Raw genomic sequence first — 21,139 nt, forward strand, 5'->3', positions numbered from 1 at the left:
GTGTAGGGTCCTATGAAAGTAAGAGGAGTACTAAAGAGGAAAAAAAAACAATTTGTAATGTGAGTAAGAATTGAAGAAGACAGGGCAGATCCATAGTCATGTGTATTAAAGAATTTACCAAAATCATAAGAAATTAAGGTTGTTTTTATTTCAATAATATGAAAACAAATAATGCAAAGATATTCCTTTTTTTAATCCTCACCTGACAACATGCTCATTGATTTTAGAGACAGAAAGGAGAGAGAGAGAGAAACATTGATATAAGAGAGAAATACAGATTGGTCGCATCCTGTACTCACCCCAACAGGGGATTGAACCTGCAACCTTTTGGTGTATGGGATGATGATCCAACTGACTGAGTCATGCAGGCAGGGCTGTAAGGATATTCTTGATTATCACAGTAGCTATTTTCATTGAGTTTCAGCAATAAACTAAACCCTAAAGAATCACTATGGGTCAGTGAGAAAGGAAAAAAAGATGAACTTGGGAATTAAATGATGTGTTCTCACCAGTTGAAAAATAAGAATAGCAAGTTCCTCAGCATTAATAAAAGTCTCACAGAAACTGAATATCATGGATATGATGGAAAAATTGAATCACCACCCGGCACACAGCAGGGTAGACCAGTTGACTGCCAAAGAACCCGCCCAGAATAGTCAGCATGGTATTCCAGTTACAGGCAGCAATTTAGTTAATGTGGCTAAATTAATGTTGTTAATTTGAATTAGTAATATTAAGTGTACTTAATTTCTAAATTGAGTTAGGATTTATAAAGGTATAGGAGCTAAAAAAAGAAACCTTACCAGCTTTATGTTTATACAATTAAAAGTATCATCACAATAACAATAATTTGAGTCAACCCTGGGGTTCTACAAGAAATTATTTTCTTTAAAAGGGATCTCATCCAATTTTGAGAAACCTTGATTAAGTGATTAAACATACACTGGGTTTTAGTCCTAAATCTCTCATTTATTTACTATTTAACCTTGAGAAAGTTAACAAACCTCTCCAAGCCTGCTAAGTATTAATACCTCAGTAAGTAACAATGGCCTCAGGAATAACAACAGATACTGCACAAAAATAAGATGAGTCATGATTAAGTCAGAGAGAGCTTAATTGCTACCACAGCCTGAGGCTTAGTAAATACTCAATACAACAACCTTCATCAGCATCAATATTAACTACAAACACCTGTGTTGTTTTCTTAAGGCATGTTCATCCAGTTGGTAATAATTAGCTCTTTGTTCTCTACTAATTTCACATGACTATGAAAGCCATTCAGTTCTGAGCCCTAACATTCCCTTCAATTTCAATGATCCAGTCTTGAAAGGCAGTATAATTGATTGAATTATTTAAAAAATAATAATAGCTATGTGGTTGATTTTACATGTATCCCAGGAAGACACATAGACCCTTAAGTACAATATGTTTCTTCTTCATGAGCAAAAGAGGAAAAACAATATTAAACATGTTGCAATGAATCTAAAAAGTTTAGCTGGTTTAAAAACTTTGCTAAGCAACTTTCACAAGAGTAAAATTTTAGCCAGTGCAATAAATTGCACCATTTGTTCAAAATATTCACTGTCCTCTCAAGTTGGCTCATGCCCTACAGTCTCTCTCCCATAGGAGGAGAATCCTGCCTGCCCCACTGATATCAGGCTTGGCCATGTGACTTGTTTTGTCAAATGCAACATAAGCTGAAGTGACATGCCATATCCAAACAGATGTGGTAACAGCCATCTTATGAGTAAACCATTGCTTTTTCCCTTCTCTACTATAAGAAAAGTTCATCCAAGAAAGGAACTACTCCCCCAGCCTGAGTCCCAGAATAAAGACAAAGTGGAGCAGAGCCACACATAACTCATGAGAGAAAGCCACTGAGATTGGAGGTTCTCTCGGCATAAACTAGCAGTATCTGACTAATACACCCAGCTTGCAAAGATGCAGAACTAAAACAAAACATCTAACACTTAGGTAAAAATATAGGTAGGGCAGCATTTTCTCACTGATTTATCTCATTTCTTTCCTGCTTTGCCACAATACCAACTTAGGTAATGTCATCCTTTTGGAGACAAAATATCTCACGTTAGGTCTCTTGATAAATGCAAATCACTTATAAATGGTATCTTTTAAGACACAGACACACATAACCACCTGTTAACTCCAAATATACATCCTCCAAATATACATTTTCTTTATCGTTCCTGGGCCCTGATTTCTTTCCTAACAAATAGCTATTCCTGACGCTTAGACAACAAGGATGAAGGCAATCATCAGAAAGGCTCAAAGGAGAATTAACCCTGCTAAGGTAAGATAGTTGTGCAACAATGGGTGTGGGCTGAACTCATGACTCCAATGATCAGCACAGTGAAGGACTGTACTGCAGCACAGCTGCATGAAGAGTCCAGGTGTGCTTGGCCCAAGCCTCACCACAGGATGTTGAGAAAAAGGGGGCCCACATACATGTGATTCCATCTTATAATGGCCCCATGAGTCCTATATCCACCAAGTGATGCCAGTGCCTTCCCTTGAGCTTTCTGCAAAACAGATGATCCAAACCTAATAGGTCTGTAAAGGCAATAGCCATGTCTCATTCATGTTTGTATCTCACAACTATTACACTTGCAATTAAAGGCAGCTCAGTGTGGATCAGTTAAAAGCATAGGCTTTGAATCAAGAGTCCAAGATTCAAATACCAGTTTTCACTTATTTGGGTAAGGACCTTCTGAGCAGATGCTGTTAAGTGTCCTACTCTGACTTGAACATTTTAGAGTTCCCCAAAGGATTTTGCACTGCCAATATCAGCATCTCTGCTGGGGACTTATTTTGTACCTTGGAAAACTAGCCTGCACTTGCAGGAGGCAAGATGGAAATGCCAGAGAATTAACTACCCACAAAAACAACTGACAGAGACATTTATACACCAATGTTCATAGAGCCATCATTCACAACAGTCAAAAGGTAGAAACAAACTAAATGTCCATTGACAGATAAACAAAATGTACTTGTTTTGTCAAATGCAACATAAGCTGAAGTGACAAGCCATATCCAAACAGACACAGTAACATGTTTATCCAGATTCATTGCAACATGTTTAATATTATCACATTTATGTACCATTTGTTTATCTAATGATAAACAAAACATGGTATACAAATACAATGAAATGTTATTCATTCTTAAAAAGAAATGAAATTCTAATTCATGCTTACATCATGCATGAACCTTGAAACTATTATGCTAAGTGAACTAAGCCAGACATAAAAGGGCAGATATTACATGAACCTACTTATGTGAGGTACCTAGAATAGAAAATTCATTAAGACAGAAAGTAAAATAGTGGTGGCCAAGAACTGAGGGCAGCAAGAATTGGGGTGGGCCATCGTTTAATAGGTAAAGTTTCAATTTGGGGTGACGCAAAAATTCTGGACATGAATAGTGGTAATGGCTGCACAGCATTGTGAATGTACTTAATACCAAAGAACTGTATACTTAAAACAGTTAAACTGGTAAATGTTATATTATGCATATTTTATCATGATAAAAATAAACATAATAAAAATAAATTTAAAAAAATAGCCCTGGCTGGCGTAGCTCAGTGATTGAGCACGGGCTGCGAACTTAAGTGTCACAGGTTCAATTCCCAGCCAGGGTACATTCCTGGGTTGCAAGCCATAACCCCCAGCAACCACACATTGATGTTTCTCTCTCTCTCTCTCTCTCTCTCTCTCTCTCTCTCCCTCCCTTCTCTCTCTAAAAATAAATAAATAAAAACTTTAAAAAATCGTTTAATAAAAAAAGAAAAAAGAACAGAAAAAAACTGACAGGAGCTGCTTCCTCATCCTCTGTTTGAAATCATCCTAAAACAGGTATTTTACACTCTCTCCAGAGTATCTTTGTGAGATTAAACTTTAGTCACAACTGCAGTAACTAACTGAATAGTCCCATCTACTGGCTGCATTCTCCACTCTGTGTCATACTCTTGTTCACCTACTGGTATTCCCTGTATGTCCCAAGTAATTACTTGCACTAGAATACTTGTCTGGGTGTCTGCTTCCAGAAGAAGCTAAAGTAAGACACATAGGCAAGTTTCCTAATTTCTCTAAATGTTAATTTCCTCATCATGAGAAATAATACCTGAATCATGGAGTTATTGTTAAGATTAAATGAGATAGTTCTTGATGTTCTTAGAACAATACCTGACACAAAGTAGGCACTTAATGTGAGTTTCTTGAGGTTCTGGTCCAATAGTTACCTGCCTTTTTGATAGAAGCTGAAATACATCTCTCAGTTTTGGTAGGGATATGAAATTCAAGAGCTATTCTTTACAGTCTTCTACCTGATTAATATCTCCTATGATTTAACATTCACCAGTTAACCACAAGGAGCATCAAGAAGAACTAGAATTTTGCATCCAACTCAATCCTCTCCTTAGAAGTGAGCTGAGCCCACAAAGGATGTTAGATAAGCCCGCATATATCAACTAGATCCTCCAGGGCAGACAGATCACCACCATAGCATCCTGACCTGGGGAATTAGAGAGCTGTGGGGTTAACTGTACACAAACCTTAATTCTTATCCTTCTTTCTCTTTGGGTCTGAATGCACCATCTCAGCAACACTAAGGCTTCTAATGAAAACTAAGATGCATTAAGTCTTTTCCTGTTCCACTTTGCACCAAATGAAACCATGGAATCATAAAAATCCATTCAGATGTATCCTTTGTGATGGGTCATTTTGTTTGCTTTGGTTTTTCTTTACTTGTTTGCCAAAATACACAGAGAGTTTTAACACAATAATCACCTATTCCAATTAACAAACCAAAGAAATAGGTTACTGACTTTGGTGGCCTCTCCTAAGACTGATGAGAAATACAATTTCTATTCTACTTTTGTAGAAAAGACCTTTCTAAATATGAGTTTTTTTAAAAAAAAAGTTCAACAAACAAAAGTTGACTGGACTACATGTTAAAAAGGGAAGCTCTGTTGTAAAAACAAATGACAAAATCCTAAATTTTGCTCTTTATCATAATTCCCAAAGGTTTTTCCCAGCTTCATACATCCATAGCCTTTAACTTTGTTCTTATCCCTCACAACTACATATAGTTGGCCAACTTGAGTCCAAAGCATCTGACTGAGGGTAAACACCCTGCACACTGGGCATGTCTAATGGTTTCCATCTTTGCCTCAATTACATCACATTTATGAGGCTCATACTGCTCCCAATATCACTGCCTACATTTTTCCATTTTCCACTTACTTTTTATAAAATAATGACAAGACTCAAGAAATATTCAAATGATTGCACAAACTCTGATATACAAATATGGTGATGCTAATGAAATAAAACTACTTGTTAGCAGGTAAAGCCATAATGCAGTAGCTCAAAATGTTGGTTCACAAGCTAATGCACAGAAGTGAAGATTAATGTATGAGAGGCAGTGCAGCAATGTTACCATCTAATGTCCAAAATGTGAGGTAAGTCATACAAAAATGTCAAGTCAGAGGCAGCTAGTATGCATGGGGCATTAAGTACAGTTCCAGCACATAACTCCCAATCTTGCACATTTCAGAGAATTAATAAACCATTTCCATTCACGAACTTACACCACTTTGAGAAGTATATACACTATGAATTACTCTAAGTATTTCCAATTATATTAGTCTAACAGTCAGTTTAATTACATCCATTAATTGCAAACATTTACAACTTTTTTTAAACAAGAACCACACTCTTTGTGCTGTGCTCTGCTCAAAACTCACTGAAAACAACCTGGTGGTCCCAGATGACATTCAGACATTCTCAAAACTAACAAGCAGTGTGGAGTCCCATTCCAGATCTTTTATCAGGAGAATCATCACTTGGAAAATCATCTTTTAAAGGCTGAATAAATTATGTTTAATCAATGAAATCAGAAGGGGCACAACTAGGATTCCCAAGCCATATTCATAATCTTTCTGTTGTTTTCCAGGTCATCCTGCCACTCCCTCACCCCAATTTCAAACTCCATGCTCCTACATACACCAAATGCAGGTAGTTACTGCCATGAAAGAGGAATGGAAGGAGAATAAAGAGAATTCAGCATCTCTGGTTGAGTCAGTCCTGTGTTGAAATCCCTTGATGATTGAGCTTGAACTTCATCTCCTTAATGGATCACAGGGTCTTCATGCCTGTCACTCTCTGGCCTCTTTCACCATCCCCCACCCCCAACTAAACTAATCTCCAGATCCACAGGTCTTCTTTCCCATTCCCAAGCCCAAAATCTCCAATTTTCTTGCTCACCTTTAGACCAGGACCCTTTCTTTTGTTATTTGTACCATCAAAACCAAGCTCACCCCAACTAACTCCACTTAGCATTCCCCCTCACCTTAGATATTCCCTTCTGCAAAAAGCCTTCTTTCCTCCTTCATGCATTAATCTCCTAAGTCCCCTACGACAGCCTGGGTACTCCCCCATAAGAGCTCCCATTACAGTAGACTTCTGGTTTGTCTGGCTACAATTCCCAAGTCTCCCAGAATCACCTGCTCTGTTTATGGTTGCATTCCCTATGCCCAGCAGAGGGCTGGCATAAAGCAAGCACACATACATATGGTAAATATATTATATAATGGCTTAACTTTTTGCAATAGAATCTATCATGAAAGCACACCAGCCATTCTTATTTTCCAGGATAAAACAGCTAATAAAATGACACAGTAAGTCCTTTGCATGAAAACAAAACTGTTGTAAAAAAGTCATTTTATATCTAGAAAAGGGCCAGATGATTTTGAAATATATCAAGAAACAAAGACCCTTCAAATAAAGATAGAGCTGGTAGCAAAGCCAGAAGTGGAATTTAGGTCTCTTGACTCATGGGTCAGTGCTCACATCTTTATATCCAAGGTGTTCCCTGTCAATGTATTTGAAGCCTGTGTAGGAGAAGACAGTTCTTTCTCAGACTTAACAAAAAAGGAAATTTCCCTTCTGTATCCTGGCTAAGTGTTCCATGTTCACAACCCTGATGAACATCAGTCACTGAAACTCAGGTGCCTTTGTGTCCACCCAGCATCATACAGGACCTACTTTCAACAAGCACCTAAGAATGCCACACTATCATCCCATTCACTACGCTACCTCCCACTTCTCTCCCCATGGAGACATTTCAGGAATAAGATGGCTAATGGGCCAAAATGGAAAACAAAGAAGAGATAGGAGGAAATTTTACCAGAAGGGAAAAAAACACATCAAAAGCCCTCTCTTGGAAGCCCAACGTGAACAGAGTCAGCAACTCTGCTCCACTAGGATCCTGCCCTTTGAAACAGTCTTGCTCCTCCAGTGGACAACATTAAGCTTGGAGCTGGCTGGCAGGAATGCAGTATGGTTAGCTGGCCTTAAATGAGGCACAAGAAAGCCACCTTGTGTCACCAAGAAAATAACAAGGATCATGGTACCAGCACAACTTCACATCTTGCAAAACCACTCAAACTCCTACCTTCAGAGCAGAGGTCTCCACTCCCAGAGCAGCTCCCTGACCCAGACCCACCTTCAATCACCTTGGGGCCACAGAGGACAAAATTCCCACCCTAACCACACCCACCTTGTTTTAGGGAAATCCACTACCTTAGAACAAGAAATTACAGTGTATAAGTAGATTCAATTTCTTATATAAATCCCAGCCTTTTCTTGCTATAATTAGCTATACTGTTCTAGTGAAAGTTTCTCACGGTTTGCATAAGAATCTGAGAGTATTCCTAAAGAACAGTCACATTACTCAATTCCCATTCAAGTTCTGTCTTCTAAGTCACTAGGAAATTGCCTTGAATTAATAGTTTGCTTTTAATACACTTACGGGGAATGTACTTTGCTGCCTGCAATTCATTCATACCCCGAGATCACAGAATGACAACTAACCTCAGTGGTGGAAAGCTGTAAGGTAGAAAAAAAAACAAACACTATCAGACACCCTCCCTCCTCCCCCACCACCACACACACATACAAGAGAATTAAGTGAGTGAAATGTAAAATCTGAAGAACAAACCAGGACAAAGTAAAGTTTCTGGTATAAGGCATTTGTGAACACTGCCACTGACCTTCCCCATACCGGTGTGCCATAGAGATACCTCCTGACCCAGCCCATACTCCTCGCCTGCTGGAACAGCCATCTCACTATTGACTTTCAGGAAAAAAGTATTCACTTAGTTCCTTCCTGAAGGTGCTGGCTGCCTTTATTTATTTGTTTCCTTCACTCTTTTTCTTTTTTTTTCTTTTTAATTTTGTTAAGTGCCACTGCATGCCAGCAACTAGAGATTTCCTGGAACTTCAAAGCAAAAAATCTGGAAGATGCAAGTGGACAAGGAATGCCCAGAAGGTTAAAAGCAGAAATTGAGGTATATCCCTGGAAAACAGTGCCACCCAAGTGCTAAGGAAATCAGCTAGAGCAGAAGTTGAACTGGCCCAAAAGAGGGGTGACCAATTATATCAGCAAGTAAGTGAGTAAGGTCATGGCCTGGACTAGTACATCACAGAGGACTAGGCCCCAGTTGTAAAAGAGAGACAGCCTATCTCTTCCTGGTGGCAGGGCTCAGTTGTTGCTTCTGTTGTATTCATAGGACCATGCACTGCTCCTACTACATCCAGAGAAATTTTAGCAGGACTCAAATTATGTCTTTGCCATAGCATGGACTTTGAGTGCATTCTTCATTCAGTCAACACACATTTATTGAGCATCTATTATGTGTCAAACACTCTCCTAGACACTGGGGACTCAGCAAAAGGCAAAAGCTCTTGCCTTCATAGAGTTTATCAAATTCTTTGAGCTTTAGTTTCCTTACCTATAAAATGTGGATAATACACCTACCTTTACAGACAGCATGAAATAAGGGATATAAAGCACATACCACATAGTAAATACTCAATAAATGGTGTCCTTCATAGAATACAGAGCAAACCTATTTATGACTGCAAACTAGAGTGTAAGCTACAAGAGAGGAACTATCTATAATTCACTTCTATATCCCCAGTGCCTATCACATAAGTATTTCACAAATCAATAGATAAGTATTCAATCAATAGTAGCCATTATTATGGTGACTGATGATCATTATTCTTCCCCAAGCCATCTAGGTTCTATCACTTAAAAAGGCATCCATGGTCATGTCACCCTGAACGCGCCCAATCTTGTCTGATCTTAGAAGCTAAGCAGGGTCAAGCCTGGTTAGTACTTGGATGGGAGATAAAAAGGCAACAGGGCATTTTAGACTTTTTTAAAGAAAGGCAAAATGCATTACACAATATATATTCCAACTTTTTAAATATAAAAACAAATACTATTGAGCACAAGTATTCCAATTCAGAGATTCTATGAGTACAAAGACCTGCATGGACAGCTATTATAGATGCCTGCCTACTTCTTTCCTGAGCACAAAGTAAGAACAAGTTGGCTTCAGGTTGATCCCAAAGATTAAAAAGTAAATTCAGTACAGTTTAGCAGATATGCTAAAAGATGATCTATCAGTAAGAATAAGCTAAAAAGTATGCTGCATAAACAATAATAAAATTTCAATAGCTTAAAACAGCAAAAACTTATTTCTCAGTCACATTATATGCCCAATACCAGTTGACTGAAAGCTTTGCTCATTTAATGACTCAAGGGCCCAGACAGAGGGAGGCTCTGTTTGCAAGAGGTGCTCCTGTGATCATCACAATAGTAAAAGAGATCACTGGCTGGTCTCACTCTGAAAATTGTGTTCTAGCTTACGAGTGACATAAGTCATAAGTCACTGGAAAGAGAAGAAGAGTGGCTATGGGGCACATTAACAGTCTCTACCACAGATGATACTAAGATACAACAAGCTGTAGAATAACAAAGGGATTTGTTAAAAAGGATGCTCAAATAAAATATCTGAACAACTCTAAGGTTCACATAATTCTGGACCTGGGGGGGGTGTGTTGGATCATTTTAGAGCAGTAGCCTCGGCATAAAGATACCTCAGACAACATAATCCTGGACCTGAATTTTCAGAGCAATGCTGCCTCTCTATAAATATACTGAGGGTCCAGATAAGCTTTCATTTAGAAAATAAGAAAAGTTTCCACAGCTGAAAAACATTTGAAAACCACTAATGTAAGCCAATTCCTTTATTTTACAAATTAAAAAGTAGAGAGAGGAGAAGAAAAGGGAAACCCAGGAAGTTAGACTGAACCCACCTCACCCCCCAAGAAAGCTCCAGAATGTTTAGCAGATGTAGAAATAAGTCCACTGGCAGAATTTGTTGTACCATTGCACCACCCTCTGGCCTTACCCTTCATCTCAGCTACCTTGAACTGGCACAATGGAGCCAGATCTAGACCAAAATCATGTCACAGAGGGTCATCAAGGGTTCAGTAAATGGTATGGTCAATAAATAGAAGTGCCTACCCTACTACCTTGAATAATGATTCACATTGCATTAGCAATTCTCTACATTACTCATCCCCTGCTTCCTGGCAAACATGAAGCCATTAGTAGAAGTTAATACTAACCTTCAGAAGACTATCATTTTGTTCTCAGATTATAGGTTAACAGCTAACTATGACTTGTGTTCCCTCAATTCCATTTTCTTATGTTCCCAGCTTTCCTTTGTACCCAGCCTTTCCTCCACCTTCATTCACACTGAAACACTGGGTGTCACTTACTGAAGCCTCAATGGTCTCTGTCATTTTCAAATCTTCTTATACTTGCTAGCCCATGAAATAAAACTCAGACTTTTCAACTTGGATCCAGTTGTCTCCTCAACAGTCTTACCCCAGCCTACTTTTCCAACATCATCTCCACTGTGGTACTTATCTTACCTAGCCAAAGGCAGGATGATGGGCCTGAAAGTCAAAATGACATAGCAATGAATCCTAGAATTTGTGAAAGTTCCTTAATGTGATTTTTGATGTCTCACCTGTAAAATAGGTATGAGGACATCTACTTTGAGAGGCTCTTGAAAAGGATTATGTTTGACTACAAGTAACAAATAGTACAGGTTTTCTTGTACTATTAGCTTACAAGTAAGGAATTCATTCAGTTTATGCAATAGGTACAGGGCAGAGGTGGCAAACACAAGGCCTGTGGGCCAAATCTGGCCCTCCACCTTGTTTTATCAGGCCTGGCACCTTGTTTCTACCCAGTGGCAGTGCCAGGCTCCTTGCCCCTAGTTAAGCAGTAGTTACATTTATACAGTCCTAAAATTACATCCCTTTGAAGGCAACCTTGAGGCTGATGTGGCCCTTAGTGAAAATGAGTTTGACACCCTTGGTGTAGGGGAAGGCAGTCTAGGCTGGTACTATGGCTCAACAAAGTAATCAACACCAAGATCCTTTCAGAGTCCAGCTTTCCCGTATTTAATACATGCCCCTCCAGGCATTGTACCTATGTTCCCAGAAGAAAGAAGCAGAAAGGGGACAAAAGCTGTTAGGGTATACCAGCCAAGTGTGTCCTCCTCACTGAGCTTTCAGGGAAACCCCCATCCAACAATGTCCACTCACATTACTATACAACCTGAGCCTTATGGCCACTCTAGGCTGTTAGGGAGTCTAGAAAAGTGAGGTGGACATATTCCCATCTTAAACAAAACTGGGGTTCTTTTAGTTAGAAAGGACAGAATAAATGTTGAGTAGTCAACCAGCAAGGTCTACCCCAATATTAAATTAGATATTTTATATAAAGTGTTAAGCACAGTAACCTCACTCATAGTTAACTGTTTGATAAAAACCTATAATTACTGCTGTTATTATAATTATTACTGTTTATTATTCACATATCTTACATGTCTATTATATCCACTGTTCTCTATCTGCATCGACAACACCATCCCTGCTTCAAGCACCAGGAAAATGTCATTTCATCCAAGAAGTCTTTCCTGACACCTACTTCTAATAAGAGATCCTATGGTAGCAGGACCCACATCAGATAAAAACCATGTTCATCACCCCATTCAGCATAGTCCCTTGAAATACAGTAGGTTCTAATAAATAGTACCTTGATAATTTAAGTAATTCATATACTTATACCAGCTTTTAAAGTCAGCCCTCTAGAACCAAACATGGTATATTCCTGAAATGCAAAAGTTACATGCTAGGTTCATGTGTATAAAGCTAGGGTTGGGAGTGAAGGGACAAAGACTGCATTCCCCAAGAATGAGAAGAAAAAAATATAAAATTCTCTAATAACACCCTACTTTTTGCACATTGTGGGAGTCCAGATTATAGTTCATCAAATACTTCTTCCCTACCATGGGCAGAGTCTACTTTTACCCACGAATGTTGGGCTTCCCCATGTGACCTGGTAAGTCCAAAAGGTTGTTAGAGAAAATGGCATTTGTGCAGTTTGGCTTGGCTCTTGAATCCAGTGTCTGCCACGAGAAGAGCATGCCCCAAGCATCTGCTATCCCTTGAGCCTGGGCCCCAGAACACATGTGGAGCAGACCCGAACTCAGCCTGCAGTCTACAGCACAGACAACCCTCCAGCCTCAATCAGCCAAATCACATTCAACCTAAAGACTCACGAGTATGAGAAATATACCTGTTGCTGTAAGTCAGGGAGTTTTGTTATTCCCCAAAAGTTGACTAATAGATCCTTCACCATTTGATATACTTTAGCACTTCTTACATATTCATTTTGTTCTTTTTCTTCACATGAAAAAGAACAGGCTAAAGAATCTCTGCCTTTGGTATACCCAATTATTTCTATTTTTGTATCAACTGTTTTAAATTTTGAAACTGACATTGTTATTAATATCAGTGCTTTTTTGCTTTCTATTTGTTCTACTAGCTCTCAAAAATAAAAATCAAATAAAGTATCAAGGAATAATATAAACATTGCTGAAACTAAACTGTTGGCTGGAAAGCAGGTCTCTCCCATGACAGCCAACATGTTAACTTCTTAGCTAATAAAAGGGTAAAAGGATGTCTTAGTAAAACAACAACAAAAAAAATGTAGATTGTACAAAGTCATCCTCATCAAAGTCAAAGACTATCTGTTGCAGTGAATTTGTGGACTCCAACACCGTTCATCTAAACACATTTTTCAGAATTCTTGTTTTGGCAAGCCATAACCACTGAATTTCACCAGTAGGAAGACACTAAGAAGGCTTAAGTATTATCATTTTTCCAATGTAAAAAAACAATTTGGGCATACTATTATAATCTAATAAGTTTAAATATGGTTATATTTAATCACTAATGAAAAACAGTTTTTTTGTAAGTGAAAGAGAAAATAGAAAGCAATCCCTCAGCAAAAAAAAAACAGAGAGAGAGAGGGAGGGAGAGAGAGAGCCAGTTGAATGATGTTAAAAGCATGTATTCAACCAAGACCAATTAAAAATTCCAGTTGGAAATTTGAGTATCAAGAAAAATGGAAGAATGTGGATTTTGTTTTATTCTACCTTCTTGTAAGTCATCATCATTAATTCAGGAGCCAAATTTCCATTGGGCCAAAGCTGACCTACTAGAAATATTTAAGTCACAAAGTTACTAAATTTGCCTACTAGTGGAAATGACAGCCTTACAAAGACCATCAACATCGAAATGAACTCTAAACAGCATAGGCCTCATGGAGGCTGGGAGAGGCCACACTTCAGACTGGACACATGCAGACAACAAAACCAAAATTTGAATTTGAGACCATGGCCAAAAATACAGGCTCTGGGTTAAAGAAACCTGTATTGAAGTTCTCAATCTCACACTAAGCTGTAGCAAGATACTTAATTCCATTAATTTTTTCTATCTATAATTTGGGCATAATAATAGTACCTACCTCATAGAGCCTCTGCCAAATTTTAAAAAGATAATGCATGTAAAGTACTCAGCAAAATGCTAGCACATGCAATAACAATAATAATGATAATAGTAATGGTAATAATACTACCTTGACAAACCTGGCTCACAAATGAAGACTGTCCTAATCAGTGTACTCTGGCTCATAATCTGTTCATGAAATACTGAATGCACAGTTTTGTATTCACATCCAGGTACAGCTTCTATGAGGTGACAGCATTCTGGATCAACCAGTAATTTTTCTACTGAATTCATGAAGAAGGGTGTTCAAAAATAAGCTTTTCACTAATAGAAAATTGAGAAGGATCTGGTCCTTCTGCCCACAGTCCACCCACAGTCCACCCACCCATGAAAGTCTTGCTGGCAAAAGCCATGTTTCTAGCACTGTCCACATACCACCCCTCCAAGCTGTGCAAGGCTTTTATTAAAGCACAGAAGCAGACCTACAAGATGGCTCACTTTAGAAGCAAACTCACCTCAAAGGCAACTCTTCTACCCTCCAGAAAGGATCTGGCTTAATCCCATTGCCATCTTCTCCACACTGATATCCAAACTGGAGGTGAAGAAGGCAGCCTCACTTCCAGAAGTTGAGTTTCACTGTCAAAAACTAGAAGAGTCCCTTCTATTTGTGGTAATCCCCAAAAATCATGCCTTTCTGCTTCAAAAATATCTTATAAATTCATTCAACAGAGCCAAGTATTGTACACTGAGAAACAATGTGACTTTACAAGGACAAGAGTGACTATAAGAGACAAAGTGCCACACCCTTTTCTGGAGAGCTCAACAGTAAATGGTGTGTCTTATAATGGAGCCCGCAGTCCTAGAGAGAGAGGTGGAAAATTCTAACCCCAACACCCTCTCTCCCCACGATTTCGTTCTTTACACAGATCCATTTAATTTTTAAATCAATGACCTGAGCATCCCCAACTACTACAACTAATAAAGGGTGGTGGAAGAGACAAACACAAGTCAAACATACTTGCTTCTAAGCGCATTTTGGGAGACTTTTCTTCCCGCTTGTCTGCCTCTCACAGCTGGAGCCTTATACCTGGTGGAAACCAATGGTTAAATAAAACCACTGATTTTAAAAAGCCAACCAGGAAACTAACCATGACAAGTGGGAGCTGCCCTCCTCTCCCGAGCACTGATTGGTTCTTGGGGTTTCACTGGTCCCTCTTCTGTCCACATAAATGGCAGATGTGGCTGTCAATCACACAAGGAACTGACAATTAACTGCTCCGGGAGTAAATTGCCTTTCATCTAGCAAAGGCAGGTAGCTACCTAAAATCGATCCGCTAGTACAGAGAGGACCCTCCCTCTCTGGCAAGGAGAACAGAGACCCTTAAGTACAAAACAAATAAGGCAGGGCCGATCAGAGAGTTTACAAGCGCTGTTATATTATCCCGCACCAAAGCAGCCCTTAATCTTCACTGTCCTGAAATGATCTTCCAAAAGCTTGGACAGTAATTTTAAAAAAGAAAAATAGGCACAACCATCTAAGTACCCCCTTTTCTTGCATAATTCGGGAATGGTGAGGGGAAGGTAGGAATGTCGTTCAGTTTAATTTCACATCGTATTCGTTTTCCTACACCACCACCTTTATCGTCCCCAAATTAATCCAGCTTTATTTTCCCTGGCAGAGATTTTTTTTTTTTTAACACGCTCCCCTCAGAGTCCATCGAGGCAGCCTGGGACCCCACCCCCTGGGTTGGGGCTCCACCTTTCTCCACTTTGTCCTGCTTGAGATTTCCCGAGACCCTTGTCCCCGCGGACGCCCCACGCCTCGAAGCAAGAAGGGGAACGCCAGGCGAAAGAGGGGGAGCTGGAGAGAAAAAAGGCGATGGCAGTGAGGGTGGCTGCAGGAGAGGGACTGCGGGAGGTGGCCCGTGCAGCCGGGACAAGAGAACGGCGCCCGCACGCTCGAGGAAGCTGTGCACTTGTTCCGATCCGGGGGTTCTACATGAAGGCAAATACGCCTTTAGGCCGCCCCATCCATTCCCCCACCCCAGAAAGCCCCGGTGGAGGCGGATGGTTCACCCCTCGGCTCCCCTGGATAACGCATTGCAGCTCCCCACGAGTGAGGGGCACCCGGCATGAGAGGTGCCGGGCACTGGCACCCGGAGGGAGCCGGGCGCCTTGGGGCCCCAGCCCCAGCGTCGACGTCTCACCTTTCGGATGCTCGCCCTGGGGCGGACCCACATGGATTTTTACAACCTCACGTCGCCTTCGCCCCGGGCGGCCGGGAGGAGCCGGAGCCGGCGCCTGAGCGCCAGCGAGCAGCAGCGGGAGGAGGAGGAGCCCGGCTGGGAGCAAGGGAGGGAACAAGGGAGGGCGCCGCTCTGAGGGCCGGCCCGCGAGGGGCCGGGCGGAGCTGACGGCTGAGGGGGCGGTGCCCGCCGCAGTCCCGAGACGCGCGCGCTAGCAGCGGCGCCGCCACAGCACCACTCAGCCGGCCCCCAGCCCAGCGGCTCAGCCGGCTCGCACTCTCGCCCGCGGAGGCCCAGACTCACATTCCCAGCATTCCCGAGGAGCCGCTGGGGTAGGGAGGAGGGGTCGGGGCTGGGAAGCGGACGCCGCCGGAGGCAGCAGAGAGTGCTTGGCCAGGGCGTGGTGCAGCAAGGGTCTTTGAAGCGCTTTCTCCCCGGAGGCCAATGTCTTGAAGCACCTGGTCCCCATCTTCTGCCCCTGACGCCCCATCCAGGGCACCCGACTCCAAAAACTGCCAGGCACTCCTGGACTAGTCAGGTGGCTTCGCCACAGGGGCAGGAATGGCAATTGGTGGAGGGGATGCAACTAGCTCGATTTAAGCTATAGAGTTGGGGTCGAGGTTTCCATACCCTGGCACCTTGACATTAACTTAAGCTTCTTTAGGAGGGTGAAGGGATTTCATAAGATTTTTACTTTCTTGTTCCCCCAAGGAATGGAGAGACTGGAAGATGAAGGAAGGGAGCAAGAAAAAAAATCATCATCATCGTTGTCATTCATCAAGTGCCTCCTCTGTGCCTTGCAATGTCTGCGTGTCCTCCCATTTAAGGTAGTTCATTCACACATACACATGCGTATCTCAAGGTGAGGTGCAAGATGAGCTGGACAAGTTTTTCATTGGTAAAAGCTTCCACCCAACAAGTCTGGAGCCCCAGCTGCTCCATTTCATATTAGACAGGGAATTCAAAATGTCATAGTAGTATCCAGATTTGGTCTCTCACTGAGAGTCCATTTGCAGGATTAGATCAGTAATTTCCTTCCATTCCTAATGAGTCTGCTTCCAGCAATTTCAGTAACCAGGTAGAAATATCTTCTGATGGGAAAAATCAGACAAATGAAGCAATTTTGGCCACAGGATGACTAGATGAGCAGAGGTATGGAATCAGCACAGTGACTAGGGATGTTTCCCTTCCCTTCCCTGATGGGAGTTCAAGTATTAAATGAAGGCAGTGGATGCTGAAAGAAGAGGATGCCTTCCTGTTCTAGCCCATATGCCCTGCTCCTTAAGCCTCCCTTTTATATTTCTGGTATTAAAGGTTTTTCACAGATTCATGGTCCCAGAGGTCTCTTTGCCCTAACCCTCCTCTTTTAGTCACCAAGAAATTGGCACTCACTCTGTCGTCCTTCATGCTCCCTTGGCAAAACCAAGCTACACTGTTGTGTTTAGTTTCCCATGTACATCCTTAACAACCTCAGCTGAAAAGGTATACTATATATTTAAAAAGCCTTGTCAAGAGTCCTTTGAGAAGTCCTAAAATTCCATGTTTTGAAATATGACAAGTGTTTATTGAATACCTCCTATGTGCTGCACTTACATCTTCTCAACTACTGTAACAAAAACTCTGTTTACTATCTACACCAGCCCACCAGAATCTAAAAAGTTTACATAGAGGCCTGATTCTCCCAAGGCTATGTCCTTGGACATAACCATACATTCCAAGGACAAAGAAGGAAGTGAGGAGCCCCCAACTACCCAGGTATAGCTCCTGGGTAACTGGCAGTCACTGTCCTCTCAATTACCTCCACTAACAACAGGTGGTGTGGCCCCAAAATCAACAAGGCAAAATTAACGGAACTTGGTGAGCAATTGGAGGAGCCAAGAATGCTCCCCAGTGCCTAATTTGGGAAACTAAATGGATAATGTGCCATTTGCTAATACTGGAAATAAAGGGAGTGGGAAAAGATACAGGTTTATAGAAAAGTTATGAACAACTTATGAGTTCAGTTTGGTCATTTTACATTTGAGGTGCCAGGGACCTCATCCAGAAGGTGACATTCTCAATATCACCTTCTTTGAGGTCAGATGAGAGATATATGATAAAGACAGTGTATGGGAGTCATCACATTTGGTAATTAGAGCCATGGTCATGGCTGAGTAACGTAGAATAGTCGTTAGCCATGGGAAGAATATAGTAAGATGAGGGGAAAAAAGTCCCTAAAAAAAATTATCTGTTCTTCTTAGGCATAACGTTATTTGTACAGGTGTCTTAACAGCATAGAGTTTAGTTCAAGAGAAACATCACTGGGCTACCATGAAAGAAAAAAGGCCCAAATAACTGACCCACTAGCACCACCACCGCCTCATTCTTAGGAAGCCAACCTGAGCCAGTTCTCTTTGCCAGGAATGTTTTAAGACCTTTGTAGCCCTAAGCATCATAGTTAGCATGTCAACATTCAGCATCATCAAAATATATGTATCTTTTTTCTGTAGAAATTTTTGAAAGTTTTTATAACATTCCCTTTTAAATTATTTAAGTAATTCATTCTATTTACCCATGGCTATGATTTGTCCATAATCATTAAGCATATACAAGAATTATTGTGAGGAGAGAAGAAAACCCAACCTATAATTGTTTTCAAATGGAAGGAAATGTTTGTAAATATGAAAAACCTTAATATTATGTCTTGCAGATATTTATAATTAAACATTTACAGTTTTCTGTAAATATAATCTCAAGGCATGCAAATCTCTCAGAGCTTGCAAAAACTGTTGATTAAATGTTCATATAACCTAAAATTATATTAATTTATTCAGTTCCTTGGTTTTTTATAACTTTCCATATCCCTGATTCTGGCCACTTATGAAGTCTGGTCACTCTTGCTGTCCTTGGGTTCCATGAGAGGTCCCTGTGCCCTTCCAAAAAATAGCATACCTTTCATTTTTCTGCCCTGGGTAGCTTGAGCAAGAGTCTCTTGCTCAGAACTATAAGTATTCCCTGAATTGGAAAGCCAATATCCTTATGCTGAGACAAAGCCCTTTACTCCAATCTGCTAGATTCCAATGGCAGGATCTGGCCCAGTGACCAGATTCCCCAAAGGAAAAAAAATTCTAGGGGAAAACTTCATAAGCAGATATTGTTGCAGTCATTAGGGATTTCTAGCTTTGCTCCCAGAAATATGTGGCAGATGGCCACGTTGAGCCCTGAGCCTGGGCTGTGTCTGTGTGGTATTTTCCATGAGCTACTGCCCATCCCTAAGGCCTCCTCTTCCTTTCAGTTCCCTGGCTTCACTATTTAAAGGTAGGTCATTAGTACATTTTAAATTATCCTAAAAGCTGTAAAATTAAAAGGAACTTTTTACCATACCCACTTTTTAAGAACAAGCTCAAGGTGGAGAAGGCCCCTTGGAAGGCCTCATGGAGAGGAAGAACTATAGATGCAGATTTTAAAACCTTCAAAATTCTGCTGGCTCATATATTATTTTGGCTTCACCCAGACCCTGGCTCCTTTAGACTTGTGTTTTTTGCTACTAAAGCAGTTGCATTTGAATACCATCATGTTTTCCTTCTAAAAAGCTAAAGGCATTACAGAGAGTTAGCTTAACTCTCTATAGCTATTTTAGAAACCTATGAAGAGTTCTTACCTTGAATCCATCTGCATTTCCATCCATGTAGATGCTGAAAGGACCTGACAAAACTTTTAAGTGAGCTAATAATGGGATTCATTATGTGAGAGAAAAATAAAATTGGAAAGAGGGTATTGAAACATGAAAGATGTTTGAAACATCAGAAGACAGCAAAACTAACATTTTTCAATTTTTCTCTGATAGCAAGTTTGGCACTTAATAGTTGTGTGTCTTTTGTTTCCTTATCTGGAAAATAAGAGGAGTTCACAGTTTCTTCTTAATGTGGCTATGATAAGGATAAAATAAAACAATGCAGGCAAAGTCCTTAGATTGTTCAAGGAATGGTGGCTTCTGAGCCCAAAATGCTGGTCAGGTTAGGAAAAGGAGTAAAATTTACATGTAACATTTTCAGGAAGTTTAAACAAATCTAATGAAAACTTGCTAAATGGCCAGGAAAAGTGTGAGGCAGGTAAGACACTAGCTTTGGGTGCAAAATGTAAGGAGGAACCAAAATTTAAATAATCAAGATAAATCATATCAATATAATATTTTTTAAAAACAAACCTGCAAACAACAGCCCAGAAGCTGGCTGCTTGTTTTTATAAATAAAGCTTTATTGGAACTTCTGAGAAACAAAAAAAGTAAATTGAAAAAAAGCCGGAGCTTCAGTAGGGTCTCTACACCCTGAGGTTCCAAACAAGAATTCCTTATACTAGGCGTGCTTACTAAACAACCAACTTCCTGATGTTGTGCTGGAAGATGCTGAGAAAGCCTGCATTCATCCATTATCTTTACAGTCTGAATGAAGTCTCTCTGAGCAGGAGAGAAGCACCTGCCCTTATGGTGGGTTACTGTTGTGAGAGAAAGAGTAACAAGCCATCCAGGAATGTAACCTGGGGCCAAAATAGACTTGTTTACCCAACTTAAGCAAAGACCCAAAGTCTATAAAATACTAGCTTTAACTTACATATTTGAAAATACATATTTGAGATAAATGTCTGAATATTCTCTGGGTACTCCATAAATATTGGCCATTTTTTAATAATAGGAGAATCATTAATATAATTTGAAGAATGAAATCTTCAGTTGACCTGGAATGATATAAATGATAGGCCCATTAGTCAGCCTGCCTTGGGACAAGGCCAATGCTAGATAAAGTCAGAGTGGAGCATTCAAAAGCAGGAGAGGGTGCTAGCTTTCCTTCCATGCTTAGGTATGCATCCTACCACCTACAAAAGTAGCTCAGATTACTGAAGTTCCCACCACCAAGCAATTCTTAGAGACAGTACAAAGATTCATAACTTATGTTGCCAAAAATTCATCCATTTCTTTGTTTCTTTTTTAAAAATTAATTTTATTGAAGTATTGATATAATATTATATGTTTAAGGTATACAATGTAATGATTTTATATTCATTTGTATATATACAAAATGATCACTACAATAGGTCCAGTTTATACCCATCATCATACATAATTACAAAAAATTATTTTCTAGTGATGAGAACTTTCAAGTTCTACTCTCCTAGCTA

The 21,139-nt window shown here is 40.3% G+C and overlaps 1 protein-coding gene across 10 annotated transcripts in view; it reads right to left on the reverse strand.

Moving 5' to 3' along the window:
• ERC2 (ELKS/RAB6-interacting/CAST family member 2) overlaps positions 1 to 16,078 on the reverse strand; it is an 869,430-nt gene extending 853,352 nt beyond the window's left edge. For all 10 annotated transcript variants that reach the window (XM_036030928.1, XM_036030925.1, XM_028518656.2 and 7 more), the window contains exon 1: positions 15,947 to 16,078. The gene's annotated coding sequence lies outside the window, so the exon portion shown is untranslated. The remainder of the gene's footprint in view (positions 1 to 15,946) is intronic.
• Positions 16,079 to 21,139: the final 5,061 nt, after the last annotated feature.

This window comes from Phyllostomus discolor, chromosome 7 (assembly GCF_004126475.2).
Source record: "Phyllostomus discolor isolate MPI-MPIP mPhyDis1 chromosome 7, mPhyDis1.pri.v3, whole genome shotgun sequence".
Lineage (NCBI taxonomy): Eukaryota > Metazoa > Chordata > Mammalia > Chiroptera > Phyllostomidae > Phyllostomus > Phyllostomus discolor.